Here is a 21,189-nt window from a genome sequence, read left to right as displayed (position 1 = left end):
GACTACCTTTGGTTAACAAAATAAAAAGGAAGAAAAATGACCTTTTACTGATCTGGGGATAGAGGGAAATATTTGAGAACATCATTTTTATCAAGATGTTTACTTCACCCACTACAAATGTTGCAAGTTAATCCAAAATGCTTCCTCATTAGGAATAAAGCAATTAAAAATAACTACAACTGCATAACTGTGCCACTGTTTTTAGATGCCTAATTACAGAACCTCTTCAGGGCGATGGAAATGTCAGCTCATTAGAACACAGTTTTTATTATTTGAAGCAGACTACAACCAATATAAAAGATGCCATCTTAAAGTTAGCCATTTTGCATGACAGGATAGATGATTAAATTATTATTTCTAATCCCTTAAATATACATTGAGACTAATTCTGGATGAGCTTTATTTCTTACAGGGACAATGTGAAGGGTAAGAAGAGAAAGTAGATTTAAGTTATGGCAAAGTGTTTAATAGGATGATTTGAAATTCATACTTTAAGAAAAATTAACATATGCCTTCATTTTACAAAGACCATCAGTTCTCTTTCACCCTGATCTATGTCATTTGAAGTTTTGCTGGAGCTGGGTAGTATTTCAATTAGGCAGCTGTTTTCCCTCACTGAAATTCTTTCGATATCTTGACTAGTAGAGCTTAGTGAGGATGAGTAGTATCAGACACATATACTCAGGAAGTGAAAATCTCATATTGTTTACCCCCTGGAATATACATGACACCTACCCTTGAGTGATTCTATGAGGCTCCATCGGTAAGTCTGAAAAGCCGGGCAGGTGATGGACACTGATGCTTATTTCATCCTGGCAGAGGCAATGAAGGAATTCTCCTGACTGCATGGTATTCAATACTGATGCCGGCAAGTGCTTTACTATTTCCCCTGTCATAACTATGAGTGTGTTATTCCAGTGAAGCATACATGGCTCATTGTGTGTGTAGTTTGACAAAACAACTTTAGAGTTTCTGTGGAAATCATTTGTCGTCTGTTTCTAGTTCTCGGCTTTCCGATATAGCTGGGAAACCTTGAGCACATCCTTCTCCATTCTGGACTTTGGTTTTCTCTGATGGAAAATCAGGCTGGACTCATAGTCTCTGAAGTCTCTTCTAGTGTTGAAATTTAATGACTTCATTTTAAGAATTCAGTCTCTCTCGGTTGTCAAAAGAATTGCACATTCCTTTTGTACTCATTAAAGTGATTTCTACTGCTACCCTCCTTCCATTATTTATATTTGAAGAACAGAAGTCTGCACTCCCTCCCAGTCAAAAGGAGATCTACATGCTCTGTAGGAGAACAAGAGGGTTTTATTTTTGTGGTGTTAGTATGGGAGAATAAGTATCAATTTCCTCTGGCCATCTATAATAGCTAGTTGAACAAATGAGTCACATCAGGGTTCTATCTTGAAGTGACTAATGAGGTCTTCCAGAGTATGGAACGGGATTTAGCCTATTGTCCTAGAGTCTAAAGCTGAGGACAAAATTACTATGTACCCAATAGTCTTAGGTGCAAATGCTATGAGCAGGTGAGAGCAGACAATTTTCCTTGGGGCTAATTAAGAAGTTTAATAACTCAGCTCCTTGCTCCTAACTCTACCCTCAAGCTAGCATAAGAAGATGGTTGAGAATGTTATCCACCTCTTACAAAGTACAGGGCCCAGGGATGAGAGGCCTAAAGCCAAATGGCCCCCCAAATCACTTGCAAGCAAAGACTAAGTATACTTGCAAACAGTGGAGTCAGAAATCGTATTCTCCATCTTCATGTTTGCGGAGCTTTAGAACCTGCTGATGCCTCTGGCATCCAGATAAGAGCAAAAGGTGGAGAAAATGCTCCCAAGAACATTTTGGGAGCTTGGCCTTATGGCTTTTATGACTTATTAATTCTTCTCCTCTACCAAGGGAAAGAAAAGTGTGATATTCGAACTGAATGGTAGTGTCCATCTCTGATTTTTGAATAAGGATGAACTGTTGAGCCAGTGTGTGCCACAAAGATAAAGGGGGAAGTGGCTTTGATATGCCTGAGAAGGACGTGGAGGGTCATTTCTCTTGTGTCTGGGGCCCAGGATGAGGGAAACAAAAACTTCAGCAGTGTCTGTGACTTCACAATGAAGAGCAGTGGGCTTAGCTGAGGGGAAGGGGCTGTGGGCAGCTACTGATAAAGGCATGCTCAACTTGCTGGCATATCCCGAGAGCATACTCATGTGAAGACTGTCACCTAAACTAAAGATCAATAAGAACAGACTAAATCAGAGTCAGACCTTCATTGGGAGTCAGAAGACCTTGCCTTGGCCTAATTCCTATTCCTGCAACTTGAGCACCACCCTGGAGCCCATGCATAGAAAAGAGACAAGGAAGAAGTGTTCTAAAGCCACGTCAGATCCTTTTTTATTTCAGGGAGCCACAGCCAGGGAGGTAATCTGACCTCAGGTACAAGAAAAGACCAAACTTTGAACTGTGTTGAGAATAATTTTTAAAAATGAAAATAACCAAATTTTATATGTAAATCTTTACATGAAAATAAACAAATAACTACAGAAATGAAGCTGTTCTATTAACACAAGGTGACAGAGATACTGAAACGGAGCCAAGATATCTTGATGTGTTCCCAGCATGATAGGAGGATTCATTAGAATATAGTTGGAGATAGTTATCTGAAAATACAAATTATATTTAGACCCTCAAGAGTTAAGCCTCCTCTAAGAAAAGAGCCAGCCTTCTCCTTTACTCACCTAGAGACAGATTTGGGATGGAACTCACTACTTTGGCTTTAAAGCCACAGAATATACTTTCAGTTTCCCAATTTTTCACAGCTGTTCCAAAATTCTTTCTCCAAGTTGAAAGATTCAGAAAGGAGAGTATGAATGAGACACAGATCATTTACTGAGGCACACATGGCAAAATTCCATTTCTTAAATCTTAAACCTGGAGGTAAACAATTTCCTCTTGTAGTTTTCTAGACCCCTACCTTACTCCCAACCAGACCAAGTATTTGGTCTCTGACCTGTCTTAGAATATTAGGCCTCCTATTGCAGGGACCTTACCCATTGACTTACTTTCAGTTACACTTGATGACTTTCAGAGGCGGATTCTGTTGCATTCTCATGCTAGTGTTACACAATCTGACACTGTGTACTTACAGCTCCTGCTCACTATCTCACTGAGACTCACTGCTTGCTGTTTTCACAGAACATTCTTTGAATATAAAACAACTCACTGGTCCCTATGGGAGAATAGGATATATTGACCGTTGACTGCTTCTTTCATCAACACAGGATTTCTCATGCAGCATTTAAATCTAAATATTACAAGGAAAATATAAAGAAAGATACTATCTTAAACCTAGAAAGATTTTAGGAGGAACTTTTTATTATTAATTAAAACTGGCTACCTAGACAACCTACAAAACAATCTGAGTGAGGAAAAACTCTTTCAAGCTAGATCAGCTATAATAATAAACTTGTAATTATCAGATCTGAATGAAGAGATAAGTAATCTTTATTGTAAGATGAAAGTCTGTCTATGCATTTCAGTTGTCAAAACCATGACTGAGTCCGTTGAATTTTTCCATATCTCAGATGTTAAAAATTTAAATCTCCACTCTGTCTCTTTCTAGCTGAGCTCAAACTTAGTCTCATTTCCTTTTAAAATACCTTCTAATTGTTTACTACAGAATATGGTGCATAGAAAATGCCCAAGAAAATCAGTTGTTAATATTAATATGGTCATCATCAATAAGATATGATTTTAAAGATACTGATATGCATAGGCATACAACCTGAGTATAGTTTTCTTTCATGCCGTGCCTGCATAGGTGGTTTGTGGCTTTAATCCATTTTCGGAAACTATTAGAGGAAGATGGATACAAGTCTTCCCTTTATTATAAAGAGGAGGAATGAATTACTCATATTTTGCATAAACTTCTGACTCATTACATTGCTTCAGAAGAATTTTGTGGAAAATTAAGAGTGCTACATATATAAAAAGCCATTTGGAACAGAACTACATTATTGCTTATGCTATAAACATTATAAGCAAATACAGTAAAATAGTTGTTTTCTCCATATTTCTTACTTTATGCCCTTGGCATCTATACCCTGCATTATTACTAATACAGTTTTGAGTTCTATTTATATTAAGTGAACAGATTGTGAATGAATTGGTTGGCTAAGAAATCATAAAACAACAAAAGCAACCTCTGAAGGCACTATGGCCTTGCTGCTAAAGTAGAGGCCAGGTGGCTATAAAAATAGACCTAAAAAGCTAGTGGCTTAAACAAAAGAACCATTTATTTGTGCATCGTACAATCACTAGGAAGTAGGCATGCCGGACCAGGTGTTAATCTCATACTCAGAAGGAGGAAGAAAGAACCAGAAGAGAACACATTCGGTTCTGAAGGCAACTTCCATATTTGGCACATGTCACTTCACAGATATTCTAAAGACCAGGACTCACATAGACACATGTGGCCACACAATATCATCTTTAACTGTGTGCTTAATACTGTTAATATTGAAGACAGAGATTGTGGGAGTGTTGGCTTAAAACCTATGTCCAAATATATCTTGAGCTACGTCTACATTCACAAAGAACTGATTAAAAACAAATAAACTGGAAAATTTCTGAGTTTTCAAAAGAATTATATTGTTAACCATACCAGAAATTTGGCTTATAAAACCCAATGGTTCCACCTCTAAGATAACATCAGGGCCCAAACCCACAGAAAGGAAGTGTGAAACGTGTAATATGGCAAAGGAGACAGTACTGTGTCTAACTCATATGTGGATATGTAGAATAATACAAAAGGAAGATTTATTCCAATGGAAAGTTTAGGTTTACAAAGGACGATAAGCAAGAAAGCTCCCCCCTGACAGCAGGACTTAAGTCTCAAGAAGGAACTTAACTCCATGTCTATGGAAAAAAATGCCTCATGATTTTGCCCTGTATGTTATCAGCCAATTACACCTCAAATTTTTCCATTTTCTAAAGGGGAAAATATTGTTTTATTTTTATTTCCTTTTTTGTCTTGCTTCTCTGATTGTTCTTATGGTTATCTTGTTTCTTCTCCACCCTCATGTATTAGCAATGCGGTACCCAAAATATTAATTTATTAATCACTGGACCAAGCAGCGTCAAATCCAGACCTAAGGGAGAGGCTGTGAGTGACTCAGATTTGAGGATGGCATGGCTTCTCGACCAGTCCTAAACTGCTTAACTCTGGAGCATTATCTTCAAGGTAAGTGGATGTGTATCTTGCCAAGTTACTATATTTGGGGGATCTCTTTATTACAGTAGTTTAGTCTGTGTTTTAAACCAAGGGTCTACAAACTGTGGCCCATAGGCTAAATCCAAACTGTCACATGTTTTTGTAAAAAAAAAAAAAAAGTTTTATTAGAACACAGCCATGCCCATTCATTTACATTTACATACTGTCATGCCTATGTTTATGTGACAGGTACAGAGTTGAGTAGTTTTAACAGAACCTTTGGCCTGTTAAATCTAAAATATTCACTATCTGATGATGTACAGAAAAAGTTTATTAACTCCTGGTCTGAACTCCAAGCAATGTAAATATATGGGGAAAAGACAATGTACAAAATGGCTAAAATAGCTATTTCCCTGAGTCATGAAGATCTATCTCCTTTTCAAAGGTTTTCTGGTGGAAAAGTAAGAAAACAGAATAAGAGCAGGAAAGAGAGAGGGTGAGAAAGAGAAAAGACTCTGTTTTCTTCTTGGAGTAAAATAATGAATTTGATTAGCTTAATTAACATCTCCAATGTTTTCTCTTTGCTTATTTATTACTACCAAGGTCCTCAGTTTTGCCTACAGGCCTTGGCCTTCACTACTACCTTAGTAGAGAAAATCATCTTAGAGTCCCATGCCTTGTATAAACAGAGTTTAGCATTCTCCAGGTGTGAACAACTTTTGATAAACCTAACACTCAGGAGAAATTTTCCAGGTAAATGGCAGTAATTTCTCTTATCCTGGCAATCCTACTTCTGCTTTACCGCTTTTACAGTCCTTTTAGTATTCAGTGTCACTTAGGAAAATGTTCTTCAATCATCCAGGAACCTTACTAAAGCCTTTGCTACATCTTGATATGAGCCTATGGAAGCCTACTGAAATGTAACCTCCTTTAAAGTCATTTTGCCTAAACTTTTACTCATCTTGCTGTGGCCTTCATTAAATATAGTTGTATCTTAGCTACAGTGCACATGACCTTGAATATGCCTAACCAATCTGATTCCTTTCATCACACCTGAAACTTACTTCCATTCATTTTTATAATTATTCCAGTTACTTACCTATCATTTTAAGAAAATCCTGCCATCTGGCCACTTTATAAAACCACTTTAACAGTTAAAACACTATATTACATTTTATAAGATATTCACTTTGTCTTTTCAAATTACTGTCACATGCCTAATATAACTGAGGGGATAGTCAAGAGAGTAAGCTCCTATAAGCATATTGAAAGCAGTAAAGTCTAACCCTCATTAGCACTTGGGAATAATTGCTGCTCTATATTGCTAGAGGAATGCTGGGAGTCTGGTTGTCTTTGCAGCTTGGGTAATCTAATGATATCTCATACTGGGCTTCTAAAGATAACATTATCTAGAAGTTCTTAACATCTAATTTAATCACTGATAAACTTGATGCTCTACTGAGTTTTTATTGAAGTGGGTTTTCTCAGGTTTTTTGTTTTTGTTTTGTTTTCAGCAAATAGTACTACACCATCTATACTTTCTCCTGAGTTGTGTTTCTTCAGCCAACCTACCTGAAGTTATCTAATAATAGTTGAAATTTTCTACCACAGAGTATAAAAATAATATATTAAGGTTAGTAAACATAAAGGAGATTAAGGGATGGTAACTGGATATAAATCATGTTACACCAAAACCATACTTTGAACCTTTTTTTTTTTTTTTTAATCAGGGAAAGGAAAGAAATTTTGGAAGTCTTTTTCAAATATTGTATCTGTTCTCTTTATGTACTAAAAAGCACTTTGGACAAGTTTTTTGCACATGTTTTAGTAAGAATATTTTAGTCGGAACTCCTCACGTTAAATTATTGTACCTTGCTCTATTGACCTTTAAAAGGCATAACAGTGTGTGGGCCTCTATAAGTTGTGAAAGCATATATTACATGTGGGAGTATTCTTTCCATCAATTTTTCAGGTGAATTGGAAGCTTGAGAAGTTTGTATGAGACCCCAATAAAGTCTGGAGGCCTTATCCAGTTAGGTCCAAGCTGTAGTCCAAGATCACATTTAATGTGATAGTTAATATCCATGTTTAATAAGGATTCTGTATGTAATCTCTGGCAAAACTCAATTAGAGAGTCACAACACAGAACTTCTAGGTTCTAGGAAAAGGCCAAGATCAAGATGAAAGAGCTCACTATTTGAAACGTTTCACTTTCTGGCATGCTACTGAGCAGTAACTGAAACTGAAATTAATGGCCAAATGACCACAGCTACTTATCATGAAATGGGTATTGTGCAATTCACCAACTCATCATTTTGGGCAGGAGCATCAACATTCCATTATATGATAAAAATTGTGTTGTCAGAATTGAACCCAAGCACTTACAGAGGGCCCAGAAAAATTACACGAACAGTTGGTTCAGAGATTTATTACATCTGCTGTAGTAATCTCTCTTCCTTAACTTAAAACTATGGCTTCATGGGAAAAAATTCAGGCCTGATATACACTAAGGAGATATGGCCTAATTAAAGATATACATGGGTAGCTGGGTAGGGTGCATGCCTGTTTGGTCAAAATCTAGATGAACAAAACATTTGGGGTTAGCTCAGATATAAGGTAATACCTAAAAGGAAATAAATTCAATGCCATATAGGTTTGATTCAATGGTACTCTCAGACAAATCATTTGCTGGTGGACATCCATCCTGAAGACCATGTTTGTAATTAATGTGCAAGCTATTTTGATACTCTCAATTCAGATTCTCATTATTTCCTACTCTCACGTGCTTTGGTGAATTTAGCACAATGTTATCAGTTAGACTCCAAAAGTATCACTTTGACTGTGTTTACTCCATATTTGGAAAGACTAAGTGGTAGATTCTCTACTGTCCAACAAATTGAAAATCTCATTTGAAGTTTCCATCTTAAAATCTCTCTAAATTGCTCTTCTATCTTGATTTCTATTTATTTAATAATTCAAAATCTACATATTTTAAAAATATAATAACTGTTTCTCCTGAGCTGTGATCACACCTCAATTTATACAAATATATTTTTGCCCTATTCCCAAACTTTTATCTAACAAAATCCTAATGAATATTTAACTGTTATTCCATAAGATTTATTTTGTTATGACTCTAAATTGGAGGTGATCCATTCTGGATTTTTCTGTGTCACCTGTTCACACAGCCCTTGTATGCCACAGGGTATTAATGGCCCATGAAAATCTTTTTTTTTTTTTACTTTTTATCATTTAACTTTAATTTCCTTATGATATACCAAATATATGAGTCCAAGTTAACCCTAATATCATGTATTATAAATATCAATGTTTCTTCTCTCATCCAACCTGACTTCTAGATTATAAGTTATTTGAATGCAAGGTATTTATATGATTTTTGTTTCAATCTTTTGTTGCTATAAAGAATATACCAAATCTTACATACACTGGCCAAATCATTATAGAATAAACAAGTCCTTAATGTCTACAGTGAGTTTCCTTTGGAAAAAAGTGGTATTAAAGTACGTTTCCATTGCTTAACATAGTCCATTAGCACTACAATAAAAGATTTCTTATTACATTTATTCCAGGCTAATTAACTATTTGAGTGGTAGAAATAGTGTAGGTATATTTATCATTTTTGCCATTACTATAGAATTTGTTTGTAAGAAGTAAATAACAAAATGAGAGTCAAAGAAAGAAGACATTAACTTATTCTTGACAACTGTTTGACTATGAAAAAAGATTTTTTTGAACCATAAAAGATATGACATAAATACTTATATAGCAATATGAAAGTGTTAAAATCCATTAACACTCAAATTGGAATAATAATTCAAGTCTATTTGTTGCAACATAAACACGATTATGCAGAGAGAATTTATGCACAACTTTAATATTCTTTAAATGTCATAAAATGTTTTGAACATGATTAAATTAATAGAATTTGAAAGGCAAGCAATGTCATTTATGTTAATGTAGGGTTAATGACATTAAATGGAAAATAAACTTTTACTTCAAAAAAAAATAGCAAAGTCCAGCTAAAAGGTAAATAAATGCTGGAATCTTGAAAAAGCTACACAATACTTGGTGAATTTGATAAAATACACATAGCCTAAAAACTTTAAGCCATGTATAACTCTGTGTGCCTATAAATAACACTGTCTAGAAATAATTACTGAATTCTTAGCAAATTCAATTCAACAAATTGAATCTCAGATTATAATTTTATAAACCTTTACTCTGATAAGGATGATAAATTGGGGAAAAAAAGCATATTGTCTCTTATCTTATGCAAAGTTACCAATAGATTTAGATAGCAACATAGCAATTTATTCATGGTCACTTATAGACTATGGATGGCCACACACATTACTAGCCAACAAAAACTGGAGCTGGGAATTAGGCCAAATATAAAAGGGTTTTGCAGGTACATTCAATCAAGTAGTTCAACGGACAAGTCCAAAGAGGATAATTAAGGGCAGATGGTAATTTTGCACATTTACTCAACACTCAGAAACAGAAAACACTAGAGAAATAGCAAAATTAGTAGGATGATAGTGTGCTCAATGTGATACTGGCAAAGTTTGAGGAGCCTGTTGCAAAACATCCGAGAGGAAATGTGCAGTAAACAACCAGATCTGTGTACCTGGAATTCAGCAAAGGTTTTTGAAATAGTCATCAGTATTTAAATGACTATTGAAGCAAGAGGAGACAAGGGAAATCAGCAAGAATAATCAGCATGAAAAGAGAAGATTAGTTAAGCATACAAAATACCAATATGTAAAAGAAGAAAAGGGGAGAAAGAATCACCCATAAAGGAGATAGAGTGGGAAGAGCCAGAGACATAAAGGAAAAAAAATCAGGAGAATAGGATATCAAGAAGGAAAAAGTTACACATTTCTCAAACACCGCTTAGAGGGCAAGACGTATGAAAAGTGATGACCTATGTAGTGGCCATTGGAATAAAAAGACATTGATGATCTTGGAAGAAGAATTTTAGTGAAGGAAAGAGGGGCAAAGATTTCCATGCATTGAAATAAAACTATGCTCTATGTATCTCAAGAACAGAACACATAAAAACTACACCAAGACACATCAAATTAAAATTTCTCAAAACAATTTTACCAAGAAAATCATAAAAGCAGTCAGAGCAAAAAAGATATATTTGTATAGGAAAAAGACAAGGATGATAAGCATATTTTTTTCCACAAACAATGGAAGAGAGAAAATCATACAACAACATGTTTAAAGTATTGAAAGGAAAAAAACCTGACAATCTAAAATTTATACCCTTTTTAATATCTTCCAAAAATTAAAATGAAATACAGACATTTGAGACCTATAAAAACTTAAATAATTCATCAAAAACATACCCTCACTACAAAAAATAATGTTGGGGCGTCTGGATGGCTCAGTCAGTTAAGCATCCGACTTTGGCTCAGGCCATGATCTTGTGGGTTGGAGCCTGAACTGTGTTCAGTTCTGAGCCTGTGTCTGACAGTTCAGAGCCTGGAGCCTGCTTCAGATTCTCTGCCTCCCCCTCTCTCTGCCCTTCCCTTGCTCATGCTCTCTCTCTTCCTCAAAAACAAATAAGCATTAAAAAAATAATAATGTTAGGAATTACTTGTCTGCAGAAGGAAATGTGGATCAACACAAAGGAATGGAGAGCACTGTAAATGGAAGTTTTTTAAATGTTTAACCCATTACATTTCTAGGTATTTACTCAACAGAAGGAACATGTTCATCCACACAAAGACATACAGGATTGTTCATAGCATCTTCCTTGTAATACTCCCAAATTGTAAAGTTTCTAATGTCCATCAACAGGCAAGTGGTTAAACACCCTGTTGTGTATGACACTACTCAGCAATACAAAGGAATGAACTAAGGGTACATGCATCAAAATAAATGAATCTCAAAATAATTATCCGGTTTAAAACAAACCAGATGTTACAGATAAAAACTTTTATTTTTACAAAGTCTATAAAAAGTAAACCAATCTATAGTATAGAAAACCAATTAGTAGTTGCCCCTAGGACCTGCATTAATAATTTCAATATCATATGAAGAATCATTAACAAAATTAGCAGGCGAAACACATATGCACCAATAGAGAACAAAGACAGTTGTCTAATTAAAAGATGCCTTGTAATTTCAGCAGTGTAAAACTTTGAAGTTCAAATCCACTGGAAAGGAAAGAGGCTGCCACAGGAAAAGTGTCTTTGATAAAATGGGCAATTAAACACAACATGCCCCCAAAAGAATATGATTAAAACTAATATTTGGCTGTAATATGTATTTTGGAAAATGATTGAATCATGTACAAATACAGGCATTAAAAGCTTGAATGTGATATTACTGTGATTTTACTTTAACCAAAATTTTACTTCAGTAGTAGGAGGGCTTTTGATTCACTTCCTTCCACTGCCCATGCTGGTTATTCAAAAGGACCTTAAAACGGCATTTCTTTCTTATTTGTTTCCAGGGCACACAAAAGTGCATGTATAGTAAATGGGAAAAATCATGTCTGTCTAATCAAATAGTTTTACCTGTTAAAAGTATCAGGAAATAATGTAGTGAGAATGTGATTTTTTTAAACTTTATTTATTTTGAGAGAAAGAGAGAGAGAGAGTACATGCACACAAGCAGGGGAGAGGCAGAGAGAGAGGGAGAGAGAGAGAGAATCCTAAGTGGGCTCTGCAGGGCAGAGCCTGATATGGGGCTTGAACTCACAAGCTGGGATATCATGATCTGAGCCAAAACCAAGAGTCAGACACTTAACTGACTGAGCCACCCAGGCGTCCTAGTGAGAATGTAATTTTTAAAAATAGGTTTTATATAAAATGTGTGTGCTACATAAGATGTGGGATGATGATCTCTCTATTACATAGCACTATAACTCACAAATAGTAGATAATTAAATAAACATTCATTTATTTCCATCCAATTTCAGAATATATTAGTAATGGACCATGTCTATTTTTAGATGCTTGCATGATAGTGCAGTGAAATATAAATATTATACACTACATTGTTATTACTAATTCTTTGCCATGAGTGACACAGAACAGGCACTATGACTCAGAATCACCAAATTATGATCATTAATGAACTCACAAATTGTCAAAATCCCGTACATCCAGATATCTGACCATTTCCTGATTTTTTATGTACAAAAATAAATTGCATTGATTAAACAACTTTTGACTTCATCCTAATTCTCAGTTTCTTTTCCTTGCTATTTGGCAAAGAGGTAAAATAACTATCTGGTGGTGAGCCCAGCCCTCTTTGTAATGGCCTCTGTGGGGATGAGTCACATGCCATGCAAGATCATATAAATTAGCCAACATGTTACCATTCATTTTCCCTTCCTGGAAAAGCAAAAAAAAAAGGCTAAAGTAAGTGTGAACATTCTGGTCTTCCAAAGAAGCATGGGTGATAAAGCCTAAATTTTCCAATGGCATGGCTAGTTTCACTGCTAACATCTGCACATACACATTCATACATACCCACCAACAATCAACACACTCAAGATACAGCAAGAAGGCAAATGCACATGCTATAAAGACATACTTTTTAAAGCTGGGGTGGAAATGAAAAGAAATGCCAAGCTACCAAGATTTCTACCATACCCAACCGAGTCCTAGTATTACAATTTCATCTGAATTCATGTAATGGTCTATCTTCTTCACTGATATGAGGCCTGACCCAAAGTGTTAACAGAGTTTTTGGGCTTAAGGTGTGTTTTGCAGTTTCAAGCAATTTTTTCAGACCTTACATAAAGTAAAAATTCTGACTTACAGCAAATCAAATTCTTTTAAAAATGCATTTCAGAGCAGTACATGGTACAGGGGAGCCTTCTTGGGAACTCTCAAAATGCTACCACATAGATGAATGCCTACCACCTTTATGCAATCTCCAGAAAAATCTGGAATTAATTGTTTTTGGAATTCTGAAAGGAGGTTTAAGTTCACAAGACTTTGAAGAAACTCGTTCAAATAAAGAATTTTTCACAATGCCAAAACAATAAAAATTAGAATCTCAAAGTTACATAGAAAATTAACTTGTAAATTAATTTAGATTTAAAATCTTTAGAAATGGAATAATGGAAATGTATAGTATGTCTGCTATTTCATTGTGAACCTTAATATTCAAAATTCTATGTCACATTCAGTTTTAAATCTTAAAAAAAAGCTATTTTAATAAAAATTACTAAGCATGTTACTTTTGCCATTAAGAAGTGATCATGGATTTTTAAAAGATAAATGATTTTTTCAGATGAAATTATCTCTCATGTAAATATTGATGACAAATATTTTTAAATACATGTTATAAAGGTAAATGAATTATTACATCGCTACTCTTACTGGTGAACTTGAAATAGCAATATTTCAAAAAGTAGGGAAAATATCAAATAGCATTAAGTCAATCTATCAAAATTTCCATTTCTCACCCTCTTTCCTAAACCAATTCCAGAACTAAATGTACCAAGTTGTTAAATCAATAGTTTGAAAGAGCACATCTCCAGATAAATGCAAACGATGACAAGAGTAAATAAATCTGATTATATCCTTGCTACAAAAGTTATCTCTGAGACCAGTAAGGCATACATGAATGCCTAATTGCTTTTGCTTATTTAAACAAAGATGTTTAACAATTGAAGAAGCTTGTAAAAGTCATTTGGTCTCTAACAGAGTAAAGCAGGGAGAAAGTTTATTTCTGTATTTCTACCATCTTCGACAGTACCGCGAGAGGAAGTCCAATTATTTGAATGGGCACATATTGTGTCCAAAAAGTTACCTACTATTGGGCTGCAGGAATAAAACAGCCAAGGAAAAGTACCTTTTCTCTAGATTCTGAGAAAAATCACACAGGGTTTTCAAGGTCAAATAATCAGGAAAATGTTTGCTTCAAATAGGTATTGCCAAATATATATTACATTAAGATCAAAGATTTTTTTTTTTAAATTCACTTATTTCTTTTGAGAGAGAGAGAGACCGTTGACGTGCATGAACAGGGCAGGGGCAAAGAGAGAGAATCCCAAGCAGACTTTGTGCTGTCAGCGGAATCTGATGCAGGGCTGAAACCCACGAACCTTGAGATCATGACCTGAGCAGAAACCAAGAGTCCGACGTTTAATATGCCACCCAGGCACCTCAGGATCAAGGGATTTTTTTTTTAATAACAATAATGTCAATGTATGGGGAAGGAATAGATATTGGTGAGAAAACAAATTGTCACATTTCTGGTGGAGGGGAGATATAACATATAATCTGTAAAAATACATGTACGCTAATCTATCAATTTTACCTCTGAACATTTATCTTAAGAAAATAATCATGACTATATATAAAACATTACCTAGAAGAGTGAAAATTTTAAGTACCCCAAATGCCAAATATAGAACTAGTTAAGTAATGTGATATATTCATATAGTAAACTACTGTGTGGTTAATAAAATGCTGTAAAATGTATTGAGATAGAAATATATTAAGGACATATTGTTAATTGAAAAAAAAACATTATTTATCCCCATCTTTTTGAGGTTAATGTAAAAATTAACAATTAGAGAAGGCATATATTGAATTATTTCTTAGCAGAAAATTAACTGCTCTATTTAAATATCACTCTCTCCAGATCCTCAGGATTCATTGTAAGGATGCATTGTTTATAGATCATAGAACCTTACTCTTATCTCGACCATGCCTGATCAATCCAGGCAACCATGACCATTTGGCCAGTCTGGACCAATTACATCTTTCTCAAAATGCCTTCTGAGAATGTATTCTATAATTTTGTCTGTAATGTGTAAACTTGTGGGATGTCAGAAAAAAACCTCTGTTTCCATGTCTGGAAAACAGAGAAAGATGATCTGTCAGGAAAAGAGATTGAAAATGTTAACACTCAGGGAGAAGAAAATATCAGAGGCTGAATAAAAAAAAAAAAAATAAACAAAACAAACAAACAAAAACAAACAAACAAACAAAAACAAAACAAAAAAAACCCCAGAGCATTCTGGTCTGTGAATCCAGCTCATGTCTCAGTCCTAGCTGCAGTCTTTTATTTTTTTTTTTTAATTTTTAATGTTTTTTGTTTTTTTTTTATTTTTGAGAGAGAGAGACAGAGTATGAGTGGATGAGGGATAGAGAGAGAGGGAGACACAGAATCCGAAGCAGGCTCCAGGCTCCAAAATGTCAGCACAGAGCCAGTTGCGGGGCTCGATCTCACCAGCCGGGAATAATGAGCTGAGCTGAAATTGGACAGACACTTAAACCAACTGAGCCATCCAGGAGCCCTAGCCCTAGCTGTAGTCTTAAGTTTAATGCAGTGAAAACCTTGTATCCACATAATAAATTCCTCATTTCAGCTAATGTTACCTTCAGTAAATTTCTATGATATGTCAGTAAACATTTTCTCTGCAAAATTTCTGGACAGATATTCATCCAAATGTTAATAGTGGTTATGAACATGAAATAGAATAATAGGCAATTTTTTCTTGTGTATATTGGTATTCACAAGTAAAACTTTTGGAACTTTATATGACAGATGTTTATCAGTGGTTACTTCTTGGAAGGAAAGAACCACCTGAAAGTGATGAGTCAAGGCTCAAATTTGGTGTCTGGGATGGGGAGACTTTTTTAGCATACATACTTTTCATATTTTTAAAATTTCATATGTCATAGTCACATATACTCTGCTAATTCTATTTCAAAATTGAGCAAATATACTTTCTCATAAATCATATAAGAAAATCATGGGGGCTGTGGGTGGCTCAGTCAAGCGTCCGACTTTGGTTCAGGTCACGATCTTGTGGTTTGTGAGTTCAAGCCCCACCTCGGTCTCTGTGCTGACAGCTCAGAGCCTGGAGCCTGCTTCAAATTCTGTGTTTCCCTCTCTCTCTATCCCTTATCTGCTCATGCTCTGTCTGTCTCTCTCTCAAAAATAAATAAACATTTTTTTTAAAGAAAAAAATTATGAAGGCAAAGAGAGAAAGAGACAGACACAGAGTGAAAGATCAAATGAGACAGAGAGACAGAGAGGCAAGGAAATGAAAATAAAAAGCAATAGATGGAAATAGCTTCTCTCTGACTCTTGCGTACGCACTTGAGTACATTGATACTGTGTGATTAAAAACCGATAACACTAAAATTCCTTTCTGAATCTGGGGAATAAAATGAATTTGTTATTCTAAATAAGAAGACGTGACCTTCTATTTCATTGGGATACTAGGGTATCTGCATTGTTCATGGGGGAATGAATTTGTTTCAACCGTATACAACTGTATTCTCAAAATAGTCATAAAAAAACCCAATTATAATTTTCAGCATTTACCAGAAACTAAATTAACCCTACAAAATGCTATTTCAATTCCATTTCTATGTCTCTGCCAGTGGATTATGTGATTATTTATGAGGCTGCACAATGAAGCTTTCAGCTGCTACATGTTTTGAAAGTCCATTTTCAAGATTAAAAGGCTATAGAGCTGAAATTTATTTGTTCAAATATAAAAATTTATTTGTACTGCCAAAAATAGCAGTACACTTATAAACAAGGGAAACTTTATAGGTATATCAAAACAGAAAGTGTTGGTTCTTTAATTTCTGAATTAAATTTTGTTCTCACTTATATAGAATGACCAAAATATTAAAACCATTACCTTTTAGAGATAAGAATTTCCTGATGTAACCTAGGAACTGGCAGCAAATCCTAACACTAACACAAAATAGAATTTTGTCTAGTGATTTTCTTGAGATTAAGAGTTATATTGAAAACCTCGATATCCATTAATCTCTGATGAAAAACATGCTTAATGAGATTTTTTCCTTTAAAGTCATTTGCTGTGAGAAGTATGTATCATCTACTGCTCTTGACATGAATTCAATCTATTCTATCTTCTATAAACGCTTTCCTGGGTACAATATGACAGTAAGCCATAAAATGAAAAGGGCTTTGCTGTGAAAATCAGCATAAATCCATTCGCTTATTTTAAGAACACTCTTCCACTCTCCATAGTCATGAGAAGAGACTTTTTATGTCAATGAACTTCTCTGTTGCAAAACAATTCATTGCTCCTGTGAGACAAAGCAATGAGTGTATCCACTAAAATTGCAGGTGTCAGCAACTATGTCAATCAGATAACAAATGAGTGATGCTTATTAAGACAGTGTCTCTCCATCTTAGTACCTGAATATTCCAAATTTGTAAAAAGCGTGCTAACACATATCCTTTATTAATTTTCACAATTCTGACTGAGTAATGAGGAAAAGTTTGGTGAACACTTTCATTCACCTGCTACATATTTCAAGGAGGAAGTGGTTAAAAAATCCATATTTAAATCCAAAATATTATCTTTGCATTTTAAAATAGGTAGTAGTATATCTTAACATTTTTATGAGTCCCAGAAGACACATTTTCATGCCTCTTTTGACAAGTTTATGGAAATATAAATTTGTTTTCTCTTTGGAATAAGACACCTTGTCATTATCATTCCTCAACTATTTATCTTTGTATTTATTCATTCCCACCATAAGTGTGTTGGATTTAGATTAATTTAATAGGAATATGCTGGAATTTACCATTGTGTATTCTACTGAGATAATGGACTTAACAACAATCATTAATGCACCTTCCGTAAGCCCCACTCATAATAGTGCCCATACCCTCTCTTTTCATTTTGTTATGAAGGAACACAAAATAATATTTCATTCTAACATTTAAAAAATACTAAATTACGGATACATTAAAAGTTGTTAATAAGACCTACCCAGCCATTATAATGCTTTCCATACATAATTTTACATGGCTTGATAGTTATATTTCAAAATCAAGATATATTTTGTTGCTTGGATGAAATATGATCTCAGTAACAACTGTAATAATAACATAATTCAGAATAATTATTCAAGATGACACTCTAAAGCAACATGGTAATTGCATACATTTTAAATTCATTTTATATGCATAATTTTTTTGCAGAGAAATATAAATGTATACTTACTACAAACTTTTAACTTATAAATGTATATATTACCAAAATCTGGGAGGAAAATGCCTGGAAATATGAGTCCAAGAAGAAAAAGAAATGGCCATTAAATAAGTTGCAATTCATGTGTATTTTTACATGGGAATAAAATTACTATGATATAGACTCTATTTATTTCCTGGACAGTCTGGATTAAGTGTAAAGTTACCCCCCATTCTAACTTTTACCTATTAGAAGAGGTTGGAAATAAAGTACATTTTTAGCAAGGAGATGTACTCTTGAGATTTGAAGGATGGAATGAGCCCCAAGACTATTTCCTACAACTTCTTGCTGTTAGGTCTGGTAAGTAAGACAGGGGAGACATGAAGTCATTCTGTAGCAAAAGTCTTTCCAGTGTCCATTCTCTAGCTTCCCAGATGGGAGAAGTAGTTATATCAGGAATGACTGCCACTTCTCGCCGTAGGCACACACTAATGCAAGCCTCTGTGGAGCAATCCAGCATTATTTTGTGACTCATTCTTAGATGATCCAATCTAGAACTTTCTCCCTCAGAACTCCCACTAATACTGTAAACACCAACATGCCTGTTTTAATTCCTTTCCTATTTAAAATAACTGGAGTCGTTTGTGTTTCTGACGTTGATCTATGAATGATGCAGTATTTCGTAACAGAATTGAGATAGGATGGATCCTTGTAATGGAACTTGATTTAAAAAGGTGAATGACAGGTTGTAAGTTTTAGCTTCTCAGCTCAAGGCAAATTCTGTGGACCAAATTTCTATTCTTATGACTACTCTACAAGATCTTACATCTTGAAAATCTTGCAGAGGAAAAAAAAAAAAGACAGACAATGAATTCTGATATGATATGGCAAGCACTGTATTACAATGTAAGTTAAATTCACAACCATTCCAGATGTACTAAGTAAAATTTCCCTTATTTATCAGAAAGACTGAGACCTACATAATTGTAGTAAAGACATCTTGATGAATTGAAATGAGTGTGCACATCTTGGATACAGATATTTCTGCTTTTCCCGTGTCCATTAAGACTAATCCTATCTTGTATGAAGACCTCTCAATTACTTTACCTTAAGTATTTTCCTTATAAAAGAACATGCCCTATACCTTACACATTTTTACCACATGTTTCTGCATCCAGTCCTAAATCAGAGCTGGATCTGTAATGCCCTAGCAAACGATTTTGAAGTCTGAAGGAGAATATCTAGATTTTGCTAATTATTATCAGAAGCCTGAAGAATATATGTGAGGTTATGGTAGCGATAGACAAGAGGGAAAAGGATAAATAGATTGGATGAAGACAGTAACTGATATGGACATATTCGTTGATGTTTTGCCTAGTTGTAAGCATTATTGAAAGTGTAATATTGAGGAGGAGAGAGGGAAGATGGCGGCGTAGGAGGACGCTGGGCTCACCGCGCATCATGCTGATCACTTAGATTCCACCTACACCTGCCTAAATAACCCAGAAAACCACCAGAAGATTAGCAGAACGGAGTCGCCAGAGCCAAGCGCAGACGAGAGGCCCACGGAAGAGGGTAGGAAGGGCGGCGAGGCGGTGCGCGCTCCACGGACTGGCGGGAGGGAGCCGGGGCGGAGGGGCGGCTCGCCGGCCAAGCAGAGCCCCCGAGTCTGGCTTGCGAAAAGCGGAGGGGACTGACGGACTGTGTTCCCACAGCAAGCGCGACTTAGCGTCTGGGAGGTCATAAGTTAACAGCTCTGCTCAGAGAGCGGGAAGGCTGGAGGACAAAGGGAAGGAGAGCTGCTGAGCCCCCGGACGACAGAGCTCAGTTTGGTGGGGAACAAAGGCGCTCGCCAGTGCCATCTTCCCCGCCCATCCGCCAGCCAAAATCCCAAAGAGAACCAGTTCCTGCCAGGGAATTTGCTCGCTCCGCGTAAACACCCAACTCTGCGCTTCTGCGGAGCCAAACCTCCGGCAGCGGATCTGACTCCCTCCTGCTGCCACAGGGCCCCTCCTGAAGTGGATCACCTAAGGAGAAGCAAGCTAAGCCTGCCCCTCCTGCCCCTGTGCACCTTGCCTACCCACCCCAGCTAAGACTCCAGATCCCCAGCATCACAAGCCTGGCAGTGTGCAAGTAGCCCAGACAGGCCACCCCACCCCACAGTGAATCCCGCCCCTAGGAGAGGGGAAGAGAAGGCACGCACCAGTCTGACTGTGGCCCCAGCGGTGGGCTGGGGGCAGACATCAGGTCTGACTGCGGCTCCGCCCACCAACTCCAGTTATACACCACAGCACAGGGGAAGTGCCCTGCAGGTCCTCACCACGCCAGGGACTATCCAAAATGACCAAGCGGAAGAATTCCCCTCAGAAGAATCTCCAGGAAATAACAACAGCTAATGAGCTGATCAAAAAGGATTTAAATAATATAACAGAAAGTGAATTTAGAATAATAGTCATAAAATTAATCGCTGGGCTTGAAAACAGTATAGCTGACAGCAGAGATTCTCTTGCTACAGAGATCAAGGGACTAAGGAGCAGTCACGAGGAGCTGAAAAACGCTTTAAACGAAATGCATAACAAAATGGAAACCACCACGGCTCGGAGTGAAGAGGCAGAGGAGAGAATAGGTGAACTAGAAGATAAAGTTATGGAAAAAGAGGAAGCTGAGAAAAAGAGAGATAAAAAAATCCAGGAGTATGAGGGGAAAATTAGAGAACTAAGTGATACACTAAAAAGAAATAATATATGCATCATTGGTATCCCAGAGGAGGAAGAGAGAGGGAAAGGTGCTGAAGGGGTACTCGAAGAAATAATAGCTGAGAACTTCCCTGAAGTGGGGAAGGAAAAAGGCATTGAAATCCAAGAGGCACAGAGAACTCCCTTCAGACGTAACTTGAATCGATCTTCTGCACGACATATCATAGTGAAACTGGCAAAATACAAGGATAAAGAGAAAATTCTGAAAGCAGCAAGGGGTAAACGTGCCCTCACATATAAAGGGAGACCTATAAGACTCG

At 36.1% G+C, this 21,189-nt stretch overlaps 1 pseudogene; it reads left to right on the top strand.

Moving 5' to 3' along the window:
* Positions 1-1,685: 1,685 nt before the first annotated feature.
* Positions 1,686-21,189, top strand: part of LOC121031391 (tigger transposable element-derived protein 1-like) — a 45,322-nt pseudogene continuing 25,818 nt past the window's right edge.

Source organism: Herpailurus yagouaroundi, unplaced genomic scaffold (genome assembly GCF_014898765.1).
Source record: "Herpailurus yagouaroundi ecotype Mexico unplaced genomic scaffold, PumYag 141, whole genome shotgun sequence".
In the NCBI taxonomy this organism is placed as follows: Eukaryota; Metazoa; Chordata; class Mammalia; order Carnivora; family Felidae; genus Herpailurus; species Herpailurus yagouaroundi.
This window is presented reverse-complemented; position numbering and strand designations above follow the sequence as displayed.